The 16,187-nt window shown below is 34.6% G+C and overlaps 2 long non-coding RNA genes and 2 other non-coding genes across 9 annotated transcripts; all 4 read left to right on the forward strand.

Annotated features, from left to right (window-relative positions):
• Positions 1-3,532: 3,532 nt before the first annotated feature.
• LOC141363517 (uncharacterized) lies at positions 3,533-4,361 on the forward strand. The gene is made up of 3 exons (XR_012368999.1): positions 3,533-3,812; positions 3,903-3,965; positions 4,209-4,361. It is a non-coding gene; the product is annotated as an uncharacterized lncRNA (long non-coding RNA).
• A 107-nt stretch (positions 4,362-4,468) lies between these two features.
• On the forward strand, positions 4,469-16,187 carry LOC129435520 (uncharacterized). Of its 6 annotated transcripts, XR_012369005.1 has the most exons (12): positions 4,469-5,251; positions 5,346-6,844; positions 11,290-11,484; positions 11,715-11,787; positions 13,072-13,144; positions 13,822-13,985; positions 14,076-14,978; positions 15,147-15,208; positions 15,371-15,432; positions 15,527-15,588; positions 15,757-15,818; positions 15,912-16,186. It is a non-coding gene; the product is annotated as an uncharacterized lncRNA (long non-coding RNA). The 6 variants fall into 6 exon arrangements; XR_012369003.1 differs by having other exon boundaries at positions 14,076-14,138; positions 14,382-15,432; positions 15,912-16,187; XR_012369004.1 differs by having other exon boundaries at positions 15,147-15,432.
• On the forward strand, positions 10,903-11,093 carry LOC129428383 (U2 spliceosomal RNA). Its single transcript, XR_008639021.1, has one exon. It is a non-coding gene; the product is annotated as a U2 spliceosomal RNA (small nuclear RNA).
• Positions 12,168-12,332, forward strand: LOC141363518 (U1 spliceosomal RNA). The gene has a single exon (XR_012369011.1). It is a non-coding gene; the product is annotated as a U1 spliceosomal RNA (small nuclear RNA).

Below are 16,187 nucleotides of genomic sequence, written 5' to 3' on the forward strand. Positions count from 1 at the left end.
ACAATATACCGTATTAAATCTTCAACACTCATCTCTTTTCCATATTTATCATTTTTATTTTAAGTTGTCACACATCCATTATGTTTAAGTATAAACTAACAGGTAAATAAAAACTCTAACCTTGGCTTCAGCTAGAATGTGGTCATGGTTCAGCTCAAGAGCCATGAGCCTCCCCTCTTGGTAGTGGGGATCCTGTTTGTGAGGGGTATATCTGGTGGCCATTGCAAAGCAGACAAAGACAGAAAGACAAACACACAGCTGGACAGACAGGTACAACAGATGCAGTATATATAGAGATAGGTTGCAAGTTAAGAAAGAACCATGAATTTGAAAAAAAAAAGTTAAACCATGTTTGGTTTAGTAAAACCATTTTGCAAATAATCGATACACAAACCGTAGTTACTACACTTTTACCACAAAAACATGGTTAATTTTCGTACGGCTATGGCAATGTCAGCGTAATGCCAAAAGAAAGGCGTGAATTATAACATTTAAACAAATAGTGAACTTTAAACGAAAGCATCGTGACTTACCTGGACAATGATTTTCGCGTATGAGAGAATCCCTGTCAATTACGAGTACCGAAGAAGAAATCACCCAATAGCAAAGAGGACTGGCTCAGATTCCATAGCAACGAAGGCAGAGAGGATTCTGGGAAATGCAGGCGTCCGAAACTGACTTATTATTTTTTTTACAATCAAAGTAGAAACAATCAAAATTGATGGCCATAACATCGTATTGTTGAATTATCAAGCACACGTTAGTATTCATGTGTTGAGAAAATATTGTGATCTGCAGCGGGCCCACATGTAGTTTTAGCTGGTGCCTTCACCATAGTAGATGTCGATAAGGCTCATGGGTACTGTAGTATTAATTATTGTATTTGACACACGAAACCGATCAAAAAAATCAATATTATAGGATAAACATCTCCTGATTAAATGTTGAGTAAAGTAGCGCTTAAAGTGTAATCAATTAATGACAAATAAAGTAAAACAATCCCTGGTATATACTATTGCGATACATTAGATTAAATTCGTGCTTATAAACACGAAAAAAATAATAGGACAAAAAAACGTGGTGCAGGCACGAAAAATACTTCCTATTGAAATACATTAGATTGAAAGTCGTTCTGACTGGCACGAAAAAAGGGGAAAATCGTGTCCATGGACACGAATCGATTAAATTACACGAACTGCCTTGGGTATATCTTAACCTCTTAAACCCTGAGGACCCAGTCCCGGGGACAAAATTTCGTATTTTGACTCAAATAAAATATTCTTTTAATCTTTAATGGTCCATCATGGACCCCAGTAACACATATGAGATACTGTTTGAAAGCTTAGACTCTCTACTTTCTCCAGATATGCATCACTTTGAGAAATCTTTTACTGTAAGAAAGTTATTTACACTTAATTTACACTATCACCCCCCCCCCATAATTTTGTATATGATTTAATATTCACATATTTCATATTTTTCAAGTATGGCAAACATGGGCAAGTCTTATATCAAATGAAAGCTCTCATTCTCAGGAATAAGGCTACAGCGTTATTTTAGTTCTATTATCAACACATATCCAACAATAGTTGAATGAATAATGATGTAAAAAATCGTCTTTTGTAAACATATGGGAAAATTGAGTGTGGACTGCCTCAGATAGCACAGATAGCCACAAATAATACACCATCTTTTCTCTTAGGTCCTACTCTAAAAAATGAGTCCATTCACAGCATTTTCTTAGGTTGTGTGCATGAATAATCCCTTGCTATTTATTATATGTGCTAAACAAAAAATTAATATTTATATGAAAAATGTATTTTCGGACACTTCAGTAAAATGAAAATAACTTTTGAATGCGACATGCTAAAGAGATCATTCTTTTTTTGGGTGTTTACTGTCTGTAACAACCAGAACTGTTTGCAGTCTGCTAGAGCACCTAGATCCAGAGTTATACACTATCAAAGACAGTATTTACAACATAAAAAAAGAAAATTTGGTGTTTCATCATATGTAAAACAACATAAATAACACTATTTGTCACAAACAGCAGCTTTTTATGTAACTTCAAAGGGTTTTCTTTAAAATGATATAAAGAAATTGCATTTATTCCACTGTATGTGGTTATGGGAGCACTTCAAATGTTTTTAGGCAGAAATTGTATACAAAAAGGGTATTATTCCTCCCATTAGTTGGAGTAAAATAACTTTTGCATAGATTATGATAGAGAAAAAAATCTTTTTTCCTCTGTGAGCTGGCAATTGCTGGAATCAAACAAAACTGTCTGCAGGGAGCTGAGGCACTCAGGGCCAGAGTTATACACTTTTAAATAAAAACTTTAGAAAAAAAACATCAAAAAGCGCCTATTTATTTTTGTGTTTATTAGAGGACTTACATCACATACAACCATGTTTAGCACGTTCAACAGTGTTTTATGTAATTTCAAAGGGTTTCCTGTAAAATGATACCAAACATTTGTATGTAAACGTCTGCATGTGGGTATGGGAAGCTTTTGAAATTGGGTAGGCCAAATCCAGGCGAAAATCCCCAAAATAGCTTCAGGGTGGAAGAAGTTAATTAAACATACAGCAAATATACAGTCCTGTAAACATGTCATTTTAATGTAGAACAATATATATTTAAAGAGAAACTTAAAGAGAGAGAAATTCGTGATCCCGCTTCAGACAAGGGATTCTGCCCCACGAAAATGTAGTGACCGCACCAATGAATTAACAGCCGCACGCTACTGCAAAATACACATTTGAACAATAAAATCAATCGCCTAAAACATACTTTGCAGCGCAGGCATGAATACCCCCATTACGTCAAAATCCAAAGATGAGGGATTTGGATTCAAATATCGGACGACCCTTCTACGTTGTCAAGCGACGAATTGGGGGGTACCCTCAACGTCAGCTTATAGACGTGAGGGGGAATGACCAACTGTGCGTGATCGAAAATAATAAAATATCTACGTTAATTAAGGCATGTTTTAAACACACAGCAAATACAGCCCTGTAAATATGTCATTTTATTGTATACCAAATATATCTATATAAAAAGAGAGAGAAAAGTCGTGATACACCGATTCAGAAGGCTTTCCGCTCCACGAAAATGTTTGGTCACCGCATCAATAATGATTGTAACCGTTTATGCGCCGCACGCTTGTGCAAAATGCACATTTGCAGCATAAAATCAATCGCCTAAAACCATATTGCGCAGGCAAACCGATAAACCCATTTCGTCAAAATTCAAAGATGAGGGGTTTGCATTCAAATCTATAGGACGACCCTCTACGTTTTCAAGCGACGAATAGGGGGTACCCTCAACGTCCGCTATGGACGTGAGGGGGTCATGACCAAACGGCAGTATGTGACGAATAGGGTGTGAGACTGTGTTGCAACAATCACCATTTACTTTTAAAGCATTTTGAAAATTGCTTGCTTATGCTGGGAGTAAAGGTATTTATTGCAGTGCGCATCCTGTTTAAAAGGTAAGGTATGGTTCTTTTAAAGCTGACACATTTGCCACATTAAAATAACAGAAATGTACTGTTTCAACATTTTGGAGCCGGTGTGTCTGTGTTCTTGGGGCACATCTAAATGTAATAGCAGAATTGCTTAATATTCTTTTCTATTTCTTGTATAGGTCAATTATGAGTGAAGAACCGTTCACCAAATGAAGACCACAGCCAGGTGACGGGATTGTGTGGTAATCACAAACAGGTTGAAAATTGAAGTTCTGTGTGTTCTTTTTGTACTTTATTTCTGCAGGTAAGCACCATACCGTAAGCTTCATTCCCTTTATGGCGGGTAAGGTTCATACTGTTTTATTCTTTTATACTGTTTTATTTTAAATCATTCAGTAAATGCAAAGTTAAACCGATGGTGTTTTTAATCTAGATTTAAAAGTGCCTACTGTTGAAACACATCTGATCTCATCTGAAGCTGATTCCAGCTATACAGGTTCATACTGTTGTATTCTTTTATACTGTTTTATTCGTACTGTTTTAAATCATTCAGTAAATCTAAAGTTAAACCGATCATACTGTTGTATTCTTTTAAACTGTTTTATTCGTACTGTTTTAAATCATTCAGTAAATGAAAAGTTAAACCGATCATACTGTTGTATTCTTTTATACTGTTTTATTCGTACTGTTTTAAATCATTCAGTAAATGCAAAGTTAAACCGATGTGTTTTTAATCTAGATTTAAAAGTGTCTTCTGTTGAAACACATCTGATCTCATTTGAAAGCTGATTCCAGCTACAGGTTCATACTGTTGTATTCTTTTATACTGTTTTATTCGTTCTGTTTTAAATCATTCAGTAAATGCAAAGTTAAACCGATCATACTGTTGTATTCTTTTATACTCTTTTATTCGTACTGTTTTATATTCTTCAGTAAATGCTAATTTGTGTCTTTAATCTAGGTTTAAAAGTGCCCACTGTTGAAACACATCTGATCTCATTTGAAAGCTGATTCCAGCTACAGGTTCATACTGTTGTATTCTTTTATACTGTTTTATTCGTACTGTTTTAAATCATTCAGTAAATCTAAAGTTAAACCGATCATACTGTTGTATTCTTTTAAACTGTTTTATTCGTACTGTTTTAAATCATTCAGTAAATGCAAAGTTAAACCGATCATACTGTTGTATTCTTTTATACTGTTTTATTCGTACTGTTTTAAATCATTCAGTAAATGCAAAGTTAAACCGATGTGTTTTTAATCTAGATTTAAAAGTGTCTTCTGTTGAAACACATCTGATCTCATTTGAAAGCTGATTCCAGCTACAGGTTCATACTGTTGTATTCTTTTATACTGTTTTATTCGTTCTGTTTTAAATCATTCAGTAAATGCAAAGTTAAACCGATCATACTGTTGTATTCTTTTATACTCTTTTATTCGTACTGTTTTATATTCTTCAGTAAATGCAAAGTTAAACCGATGTGTCTTTAATCTAGGTTTAAAAGTGCCCACTGTTGAAACACATCTGATCTCATTTGAAAGCTGATTCCAGCTACAGGTTCATACTGTTGTATTCTTTTATACTGTTTCATTCGTACTGTTTTAAATCATTCAGTAAATGCAAAGTTAAACCGATCATACTGTTGTATTCTTTTATAATGTTTTATTCGTACTGTTTATTCAGTAAATGCAAAGTTAAACCGTTGTGTCTTTAATCTAGATTTAAAAGTGCCTACTGTTGAAACACATCTGATCTCATCTGAAAGCTGATTCCAGCTACAGGTTTATACTGTTGTATTCTTTTATACTGTTTCATTCGTACTGTTTCAAATTCTTCAGTAAATGCAAAGTTAAACCGATGTGTCTTTAAATCTAGATTTAAAAGTGCCTACTGTTGAAACACATCTGATCTCATCTGAAAGCTGATTCCAGCTACAGGTTCATACTGTTGTATTCTTTTATACTGTTTTATTCGTACTGTTTTAAATCATTCAGTAAATGCAAAGTTAAACCGATCATACTGTTGTATTCTTTTATACTGTTTTATTCGTACTGTTTTATATTCTTCAGTAAATGCAAAGTTAAATCGATGTGTCTTTAATCTAGGTTTAAAAGTGCCCACTGTTGAAACACATCTGATCTCATTTGAAAGCTGATTCCAGCTACAGGTTCATACTGTTGTATTCTTTTATACTGTTTCATTCGTACTGTTTTAAATCATTCAGTAAATGCAAAGTTAAACTGATGTGTTTTTAATCTAGGTTTAAAAGTGCCTACTGTTGAAACACATCTGATCTCATCCGAAAGCTGATTCCAGCTACAGGTTCATACTGTTGTATTCTTTTATACTGTTTCATTCGTACTGTTTTAAATCATTCAGTAAATGCAAAGTTAAACCGTCGTGTTTTTCATCTAGATTTAAAAGTGTCTACCGTTGAAACACATCTGATCTCTTCTGAAAGCTGATTCCAGCTCCAGGTGGCATATTAACTGAATGCTGATGCACCTTGTATTTCGATTGCTTTGTATGCTTGAAACATGTGAAGAATTGACAATAAATAATCTTTATCAAGTGTTATACATTAAAAAGTGGATAAGTAACAAAAATGTCACTCCTGACAGCTGATAAATTAATGTTTTTTTTATAGCACCATTGAGGCGAGCACTTTTCAAGGCAAGATTCTTTATAGAACCTTATAAAAAGTTTCCATATAGTACCAAAAAACGGGTTCTGCTGTGGTTACATGCTGAGGAATCCTTATTTGGTACTTTTTAGGAGCATTTGTCTTAAGAGTGTTGCATAGGTTCGAAACTTTCAAACTTGAAACCAAATAGAAGGGTCACACTGTTTTTTTTGTGTGGAGTGGACATGAACAAGCTGCAGGCATTCAAATGTTATTTGTAATTTATTGTCTTATTTCATATTTAAAAAATAGCTATACAACTGGTGTTCCTCAATTTTAGGGCCTATTTTGTTTAGTATATCAGTTTTGTTCAGTTTTTTATGTGCATGCAAAAAGCAATCAGCAAGCAAATTAACTGAAGCTTTACCTTCATGTTCTTTTTGTGTAAGTGATAACTGTTTCTGTATGTATTTTATGTATTTGTATGTTTTTTACACGTATAGAGTGAAATGCACACGGTGAGGAATGGACCCAGACCTTCAGTGCCAGACCTCTGACCCGTTAACCTCCATCCCGACAGCCAGCGCCTTCTCCGGCTCCCATTGCGGTATCGCTTCTCGGCTTTTTGGACAAGAACAAGTGGACACCGGGGACTACAAGTTTAAATGGATTTTTGACCTTCGGAAATGGAAGCGAGGCTTGCTCCGTCCACTCCGTTCATCGACTCGGGCGCTTTCCGGGCACAAATAAGGTGAGTTTAAAACCAGAGTTTGCTTCTTTTGTGCGTGGTTGCCAGTTTGGTTTCCAATCCGTGATCTATATGATGTTGCGCGTTCTATAATATGTTTCTCGTTCGCTCAGTACTTTTGTGTGTTTCTATTCCACGTAAAGCTAACACCAAAACGATTGTGGAGAGCGCTATATAGATTGTTTTCAAAGAAAAAACAACAACGAGAAACAAACCCATGTTAAAATGGGTCAAATTATTTAGGCGGAGCACGCTGTCGCGTTGAACAAAGACAATGGCGCGTGCACACAACGAATGTGTATTGTGGAAAAGTTTGGCCCATATGCAGGTTCGCATGTGTCTTCGGTGGATACTAAAAAGATAAACATCTGCCCGGTGATCTAGTTTGTAGACAATATTTTTATATATGCAATCGAAGTGAATTTAAACAAGCAAAAAATCGGCCAGTGGGGTAGGACAGTTTTTCTTGAAATAGTATTTATGGGAAAAGTTCACGACTTTTTTTCTTACCCTTTAGGCAGATTTATTTGCTTGTTTTAAGCATAAAATAATCATAAACAGGAAAACGAATTGTATAGGCGGAGCACACGGGTTTTTTTTTTCGTTCAAAGAAAAAAAGCAGCGTGGCACGAAGAAATGTTTGACTGAAATGGAATTTCGCCCTCTATTTTCCTTACAAACATAAACCAGAGAGAAGGGCCAGATGGCGTCGTGTTGTACCTTGTATTCGGTGATTGAAATCGAAAAAAAAATCGAATAGATCTATATATAAACACAATTGTTTTGTTGAACAGAGACAATGGCGGCATGCGCCAGCGTCGCCTATATGCCCATTTCACAAAATGGCGGCTTTGACCGGAAGTAGGGAAAACATTTTACTGTAATGACGGGGGTCGTTGTCCAAAGTGTGCCCATTTGAAGAAGTACATACACGTTTTACTTCTCATTTCTTTAGACTGAATAATTGTTTCTTATTAATTCCAAAGTATGTGACGTGATGATCTAATCGTATGTGTTATTCCTCGTTTGCTTGCATGTGTAACCTTTGGTTAAAGGTATGAAAAGGAACCGACTAGGTCACCTGGGTTATTTATTCACACAGGAAAATAGATTGAACCCAAGAGAAAAAATAAACAAACAAAAAAGTTACAAAAATATGAAAAGGACCCTGCTGGTTCGGATGGGATTAAAGACAGAGACGTGACTCTCCAAAAATAGTACAAATTTATTTTTTACAGAAAGTGCTTAAAAATATTTAAAAGATAAAATTTACGGCCCACCGGTTATTTACCCACAATTGGAGAGACTAGATTAAATCCACTTTTTAACAGAAGGGACAAACCACACAGCAAATCAGTGCATAGTTCTTAAAAGCAGTGACGAACCAAAAATAAACCAAAACACACAAACATACTCTCGCCTTCTGTTTAAGTCTCAAAAACCACCGCTCAGATATTACATGTGGAAATAGTTATATAAATGGTACATACACTTATATACACACGTAAAGAAAGAAAAAAACTGCAGGACAGCAAAATACAGTTAACTCCCGATGACTATTTAAACAGCGTCCAAGCGGCTCACGGAGCAAAAATACAAAGCCTTTTAGTTTAATAAACTTCCACAAAAAATAAATATCAAATCCTTACGCAAACATGTATGCGACGAGACTTAAATCATGCAAAACATGAATGGTAACCAGACGTGCTTGTTGTGTACAGGGAGTGCATTTATTTGTAAACTTTTGCTAAATCAAAATGGTTTATTTTTTATTTTACTTTGTTACCTGGGTTTTTGGGAATACTTTTATATATTTCACAGCTATATAATTGGTTATAATAACGCACTTTTTGTTTATAAGCACGTTGAAATACATTAACACAGGATAATGCGGCAACAAATCAAATGTGCATTTAAATGCAACAAGCAAAATAAATAAAGCAAATCCATGCAAGCAAACGAGGAATAAAACACACCGCGATTAGAAAATCAGATCGCATACTTTGTAATTGAAAATAAATAATAATTAATTCTAAAGAAATAAGAAGTAAAATGTGTAAGTATTCCTCAAAATGTGCTTTGGACCAAGACCCCGTTCATCACAGCAAACGGGAGCAGACCCGAATAGGTATGTCTAGTTGTTTTATTTAAAATTTCCAGCCGTCTGTAAATTCATGTTTGGAAGAAAAAAGTAAATTAAGGTCTGTCTTGCTGTTATTGTCTTGTTTTCTAGTAAATATCTGACAATTCTTAAATCGACATGCATTTACTTGTTACGCAAAGTGGCTTAAGATGTTATGTATTGTAATAATTGAAATAAATTACAAAAATCAACAGGTTTATATTTAAAACAAGTAAAAATATCTGCCGGCGGGGTAAGAAAAATAAACTTAATTTCAGTTTCAACTTAATTCAATAATAAACTCAATTTAGGTTTATTTCCCTTAACCCACTGGCATATATTTTTACTTGATTTAGGCCTTAACCTATTACATTTTAGAATTTATTTCAGTAAACAAGACTTAAAATCTAAGCCACTTTGCTTAACAAGAAAATGCATCTCGATTTAAGAATTATTTTTTTACTCGAAAACAGGAAAAAAGTAGCAAGTAAACGAACAGATTTGGATGTTTAAAACACTTAAACACTTTTTTTCACTCTACCCTTCATATTACAGCTGTCGAAAAACCACAGCAACGTCGACAGACCTGGAAGCATAGCTGTTTGCTTGTTGCGTTTAAATGGACATTTGATTTCTTTACCAGGATTTAGACCATTCAATGAGAATAGTTAACAGCGTTCATTATGATTGATAAGCCCTTAATGGAGAATGAAGTCTGCATACATTAAAAGCCTTATTTTATTCCAAAATGTATGCGACGAAACTTAAATCACGCAAAATATGAATGGTAACGAGACGTGCTTGTTGTGTACAGGGAGTGCATTTATTTGTAAACTTTTGCTAAATCAAAATGGTTTATTTTTTATTTGCTTTTTTTACCTGGGTTTTACCAGGTTCGCATTCCGGACATTTTTAATCCACAGTGTATGCAGTTATTTAGTAGAAAATGATATGCTGTTTTTTGGTAGAATTTTGTGTGAGCTAAAGAAAGTGATGCCAACCCAGCAAATACAAAAACGTTATAAAAACGTTTTGTGTTTGCTGGGAATACTTTTATATATTTCGCAGCTATATAATGAATTATAATAACGCACTTTTTGCTTATAAACAAATACATTGAAATACATTAACACGGAATGATGCGGCAACAAATCAAATGTGCAACAAGCTAAATAAATAAATAAATAGAAAATCAGATCGCATACTTTGTAATTGAAAATAAATAATAATTCATTCTAAAGAAATAAGAAGTAAAATGTGTAAGTATTCCTCAAAATGTGCTTTGGACTAAGACCCCCTTCATCACAGCAAACGGGAGCAGACCCGAATAGGTATGTCTAGTTATTTTGTTTAAAATTTCCAGCCGTCTGTAAATTCATGTTTGGAAGTTTTTGTCTTGTTTTCTAGTAAATATCTGACCATTCTTAAATCGAGATGCATTTACTTGTTAAGCAAAGTGGCTTAAGATATTATGTGTTGTAATAATTGAAATAAATTCTAAAAAGCAACAGGTTTATATTTAAAACAAGTAAAAATATCTGCCGGTGGGGTAAGAAAAATAAACTTAATTTCTGTTCCAACTTAATGCAATAATAAACTCAATTTAGGTTTATTTCCCTTAAACCACTGGCATATATTTTTACTTGATTTAGGCCTTAACCTATTACATTTTAGAATTTATTTCAGTAAACAAGACTTAAAATCTAAGCCACTTTGCTTAAGAAAATGCATCTCGATTTAAGAATTCTTTTTTACTCGAAAACAGGAAAAAAATACAAAGTAAACGAACAGATTTGGATGTTTAAAACACTTTAACACTTTTTTTTCACTCTACATATTCATATTACATACTACTTCATATTAGAGTTAAATGCCCGCTAGCCTCCACCCCGAAAGCCAGCGCCTTCGCCGGCTGCCCTTTGGCTGCGTCTATTGCGGTATCGCTTCTCGGCCTTTTGGCTAAGATCAAGTGTAGTATCTGTTCTTATCAGTTTAATGTCTGATACGTCTCCTACCCGGGGACTATACGTTAAATGGATTTTTGACCTTCGGAAATGGAAGCGGAGCTTGCTCCTTCCACTCCATGCATCGACGTGGTATTGCAGTGTTTCCATGAACGGTGCGCTCCCCTTCTCGGGGACAAATAAGTTAGGTAAAAATCAGAATTTGTTTCTTTTGTGCGTGAATGACAGAGTGTTTTTTAATTCGTGTGTTTTAAAAGTGCTGTGTATTCGTTGGCATTATTGGTTTAACGAAAAGCTTGCATGGAAATGAACACGCTGATAACGAAATGTTTTTGTAATGTATTTAATTATTTTCCTTACAGTTTGCGGAGGTGATACCAGGACGAATTAAACAGCCTCGACACAGCTGAAGGCGCAAGAAAATCGTACGAGACAGTTTGGGATGTTAAAAACACCTGAAAACTTTTTTTTCCACTACCCTTCATACTACAGCGGTCGAAAAACCACAGCAACGTCGACACGCCTGGAAGCATAGCTGTATTTGTTTAAGACAACGGGTAAAGTATTTTCTTGATTACCTAAATGACTTGCAGTAAGAACATATTTTAATTTATAATGATAACTCTGTCATCATTTATTCATCCTCGTGTTGTTTTCAACCTGTATGCATTCGTATTTTGGAGGTGACACGATGACGACTTAAACATCATCGACACAGCTGAAAAAGCGAACGAGACAGATTGGGATGTTCAAAACACCTGAAAACTTTTTTTTCACTGTACTACAGCTGTCGAAGAACCACAGCAACGTCGGCAGATCTGGAAGCATAGCTGTATTTGTTTAACTCACAACGACAACGGGTAAGTCATTGAGCCCTTGTGTTTTTATTTATCCACGTTCTAAAATTGCTATGCTTTCGTTGTTTCTCGATTGCTCTGTACATTTCTTTGTTTCTATTCCACGTAAAGTTACTTTGTAATAACGAAACGATATATTGAAATGCGCTATTTAAATCCATTTGATTTAAATTGTTTCACGTTTTTCTCTCTGCACGGTTTAACCGGGCTGGAAACGGAAAATGGGTAGATCTCGAAGAATATTTGGTTTCAGACCTGGCTTCGTGCGCCTTTCCACCTGGTCACACACAGTAATGAAATGGTAGTCGGACGGCCTTCGGGGGCGCCGTCGATGTGATCGGTCACAGGAAGATGCGGCCGTCTGGCCTCAAAGGCTGTTGCTCATACTTACCTGGCAGGGGAGATACCATGATCATGAAGGTGGTTCACCCAGGGCGAGGCTCAGCCATTGCACTCCGGTTGTGCTGACCCTTTGCGAATTCCCCAAATGTGGGAATCTCGACTGCAAAATTTCTGATAGTGGGGGACTGCGTTCGCGCTCTCCCCCGGCCTTTGTGTTAAAAATAGATTCGTTTGTCTTTTTACGGAAAATCCAAGAGACGCCTAACCACGGCACAAGAACGCATTGGTCATCAAAAAGCGGCTATTAAACGACTACATAACTTCTAATAGACCGCGAATATGTGTCTAGGCTAAAACAAGGCTTAATTTGGGCTGTCAGTGAAAATCTAATAGACGTTTGACCGTTCCCCAAGTATAGACTGGCCATTAAATAGAACCACAATCAAACAGCTACATGTCTAAGAGACATTCAACAAAATAATGCTTAGATGATTCTTTTACTTACAATGTAAGCGGTTCTCAGGAATGGCAATCATCCAAACTAATAAATTATAAAGCTTTTAAAAGAAAATGACAACCGTTAAACAACCTAGACAACGTTGGGCAGTACAAAATGCTTAGAAATACAAGACAAAACGAAATATTGTACATGAATGTACATTAAAACAAGCCAACAAATCTGCCAATGGGCTAAGACAATTTTTCTTGAATTAGGTGTTTAAATCTAGATTTGTTTCTAACCCCTTTGGCAGATTTATTTGCTTGTTTTAAGCCCAAATTCACTTAAATTTTATGTTTTTTCTCCCGAAAGGCTAGGCTTATTTTCTTATGTCCTTTTGCTCATCAAAATAATGCATCTTATTTTAAGACTTTTTAGATATTTGCATAGTTAAAAAGGATTTTTTGTGCAATGTATTCATTCATTCGCTACCCTTCATACTACAGCTGTCGAAAAACCACAGCAACGTCGACAGACCTGGAAGCAAAGCTGTATTTGTTTAACTTGCAAAGACAACGGGTAAAGTATTTTCTTGATTACCTAAATGACTTGCAGTAAGAAAATATTTCAATTTATAATAATGATAATTCTGTCATCATTTACTCATCCTCGTGTTGTTTTAAACCTGTATGCGTTCGTTTTTTCTGATTAACACAAAAGAAGATATTTTGAGGAATGATGGTAAACCCACAGCAGATAGTGACCATTGACTTCCATAGTAGGAATAAAAAAATATGATGAAATTTAATAGGTACCATCGACTGTGTGCTAACCATCATTTTTCAAAATATTTTCTTCATCATTTATCACGATACTTCCAAAATATTTTTTTTCCTACTATGGAAGTCAATGATAATGTATTTCATTATTTGCTTTACAAGCCTGAAAATGATAGGTTGGAATCCAGGCGACAGGATTCTATGGTAGTCAAAAACAGGCAAACAAGTAAAATAATCACCATTTACTTTTAAAGCATTTTGAAAATTGCTTGCTTATGCTGGGAGTAAAGGTATTTAATGCAGTGCGCATCCTGTTTAAAAGGTAAGGTATGGTTCTTTTAAAGCTGACACATTTGCCACATTAAAATAACAGAAATGTACTGTTTCAACATTTTGGAGCCGGTGTGTCTGTGTTCTTGGGGCACATCTAAATGTAATAGCAGAATTGCTTAATATTCTTTTCTATTTCTTGTATAGGTCAATTATGAGTGAAGAACCGTTCACCAAATGAAGACCACAGCCAGGTGACGGGATTGTGTGGTAATCACAAACAGGTTGAAAATTGAAGTTCTGTGTGTTCTTTTTGTACTTTATTTCTGCAGGTAAGCACCATACCGTAAGCTTCATTCCCTTTATGGCGGGTAAGGTTCATACTGTTTTATTCTTTTATACTGTTTTATTTTAAATCATTCAGTAAATGCAAAGTTAAACCGATGGTGTTTTTAATCTAGATTTAAAAGTGCCTACTGTTGAAACACATCTGATCTCATCTGAAGCTGATTCCAGCTATACAGGTTCATACTGTTGTATTCTTTTATACTGTTTTATTCGTACTGTTTTAAATCATTCAGTAAATCTAAAGTTAAACCGATCATACTGTTGTATTCTTTTAAACTGTTTTATTCGTACTGTTTTAAATCATTCAGTAAATGCAAAGTTAAACCGATCATACTGTTGTATTCTTTTATACTGTTTTATTCGTACTGTTTTAAATCATTCAGTAAATGCAAAGTTAAACCGATGTGTTTTTAATCTAGATTTAAAAGTGTCTTCTGTTGAAACACATCTGATCTCATTTGAAAGCTGATTCCAGCTACAGGTTCATACTGTTGTATTCTTTTATACTGTTTTATTCGTTCTGTTTTAAATCATTCAGTAAATGCAAAGTTAAACCGATCATACTGTTGTATTCTTTTATACTCTTTTATTCGTACTGTTTTATATTCTTCAGTAAATGCAAAGTTAAACCGATGTGTCTTTAATCTAGGTTTAAAAGTGCCCACTGTTGAAACCCATCTGATCTCATTTGAAAGCTGATTCCAGCTACAGGTTCATACTGTTGTATTCTTTTATACTGTTTTATTCGTACTGTTTTAAATCATTCAGTAAATCTAAAGTTAAACCGATCATACTGTTGTATTCTTTTAAACTGTTTTATTCGTACTGTTTTAAATCATTCAGTAAATGCAAAGTTAAACCGATCATACTGTTGTATTCTTTTATACTGTTTTATTCGTACTGTTTTAAATCATTCAGTAAATGCAAAGTTAAACCGATGTGTTTTTAATCTAGATTTAAAAGTGTCTTCTGTTGAAACACATCTGATCTCATTTGAAAGCTGATTCCAGCTACAGGTTCATACTGTTGTATTCTTTTATACTGTTTTATTCGTTCTGTTTTAAATCATTCAGTAAATGCAAAGTTAAACCGATCATACTGTTGTATTCTTTTATACTCTTTTATTCGTACTGTTTTATATTCTTCAGTAAATGCAAAGTTAAACCGATGTGTCTTTAATCTAGGTTTAAAAGTGCCCACTGTTGAAACACATCTGATCTCATTTGAAAGCTGATTCCAGCTACAGGTTCATACTGTTGTATTCTTTTATACTGTTTCATTCGTACTGTTTTAAATCATTCAGTAAATGCAAAGTTAAACCGATCATACTGTTGTATTCTTTTATAATGTTTTATTCGTACTGTTTATTCAGTAAATGCAAAGTTAAACCGTTGTGTCTTTAATCTAGATTTAAAAGTGCCTACTGTTGAAACACATCTGATCTCATCTGAAAGCTGATTCCAGCTACAGGTTTATACTGTTGTATTCTTTTATACTGTTTCATTCGTACTGTTTCAAATTCTTCAGTAAATGCAAAGTTAAACCGATGTGTCTTTAAATCTAGATTTAAAAGTGCCTACTGTTGAAACACATCTGATCTCATCTGAAAGCTGATTCCAGCTACAGGTTCATACTGTTGTATTCTTTTATACTGTTTTATTCATACTGTTTTAAATCATTCAGTAAATGCAAAGTTAAACCGATCATACTGTTGTATTCTTTTATACTGTTTTATTCGTACTGTTTTATATTCTTCCGTAAATGCAAAGTTAAATCGATGTGTCTTTAATCTAGGTTTAAAAGTGCCCACTGTTGAAACACATCTGATCTCATTTGAAAGCTTTTTCCAGCTACAGGTTCATACTGTTGTATTCTTTTATACTGTTTCATTCGTACTGTTTTAAATCATTCAGTAAATGCAAAGTTAAACTGATGTGTTTTTAATCTAGGTTTAAAAGTGCCTACTGTTGAAACACATCTGATCTCATCCGAAAGCTGATTCCAGCTACAGGTTCATACTGTTGTATTCTTTTATACTGTTTCATTCGTACTGTTTTAAATCATTCAGTAAATGCAAAGTTAAACCGTCGTGTTTTTCATCTAGATTTAAAAGTGTCTACCGTTGAAACACATCTGATCTCTTCTGAAAGCTGATTCCAGCTCCAGGTGGCATATTAACTGAATGCTGATGCACCTTGTATTTCGATTGCTTTGTATGCTTGAAA

The sequence above is a fragment of the Misgurnus anguillicaudatus genome, unplaced genomic scaffold, assembly GCF_027580225.2.
Source record: "Misgurnus anguillicaudatus unplaced genomic scaffold, ASM2758022v2 HiC_scaffold_54, whole genome shotgun sequence".
NCBI lineage: Eukaryota > Metazoa > Chordata > Actinopteri > Cypriniformes > Cobitidae > Misgurnus > Misgurnus anguillicaudatus.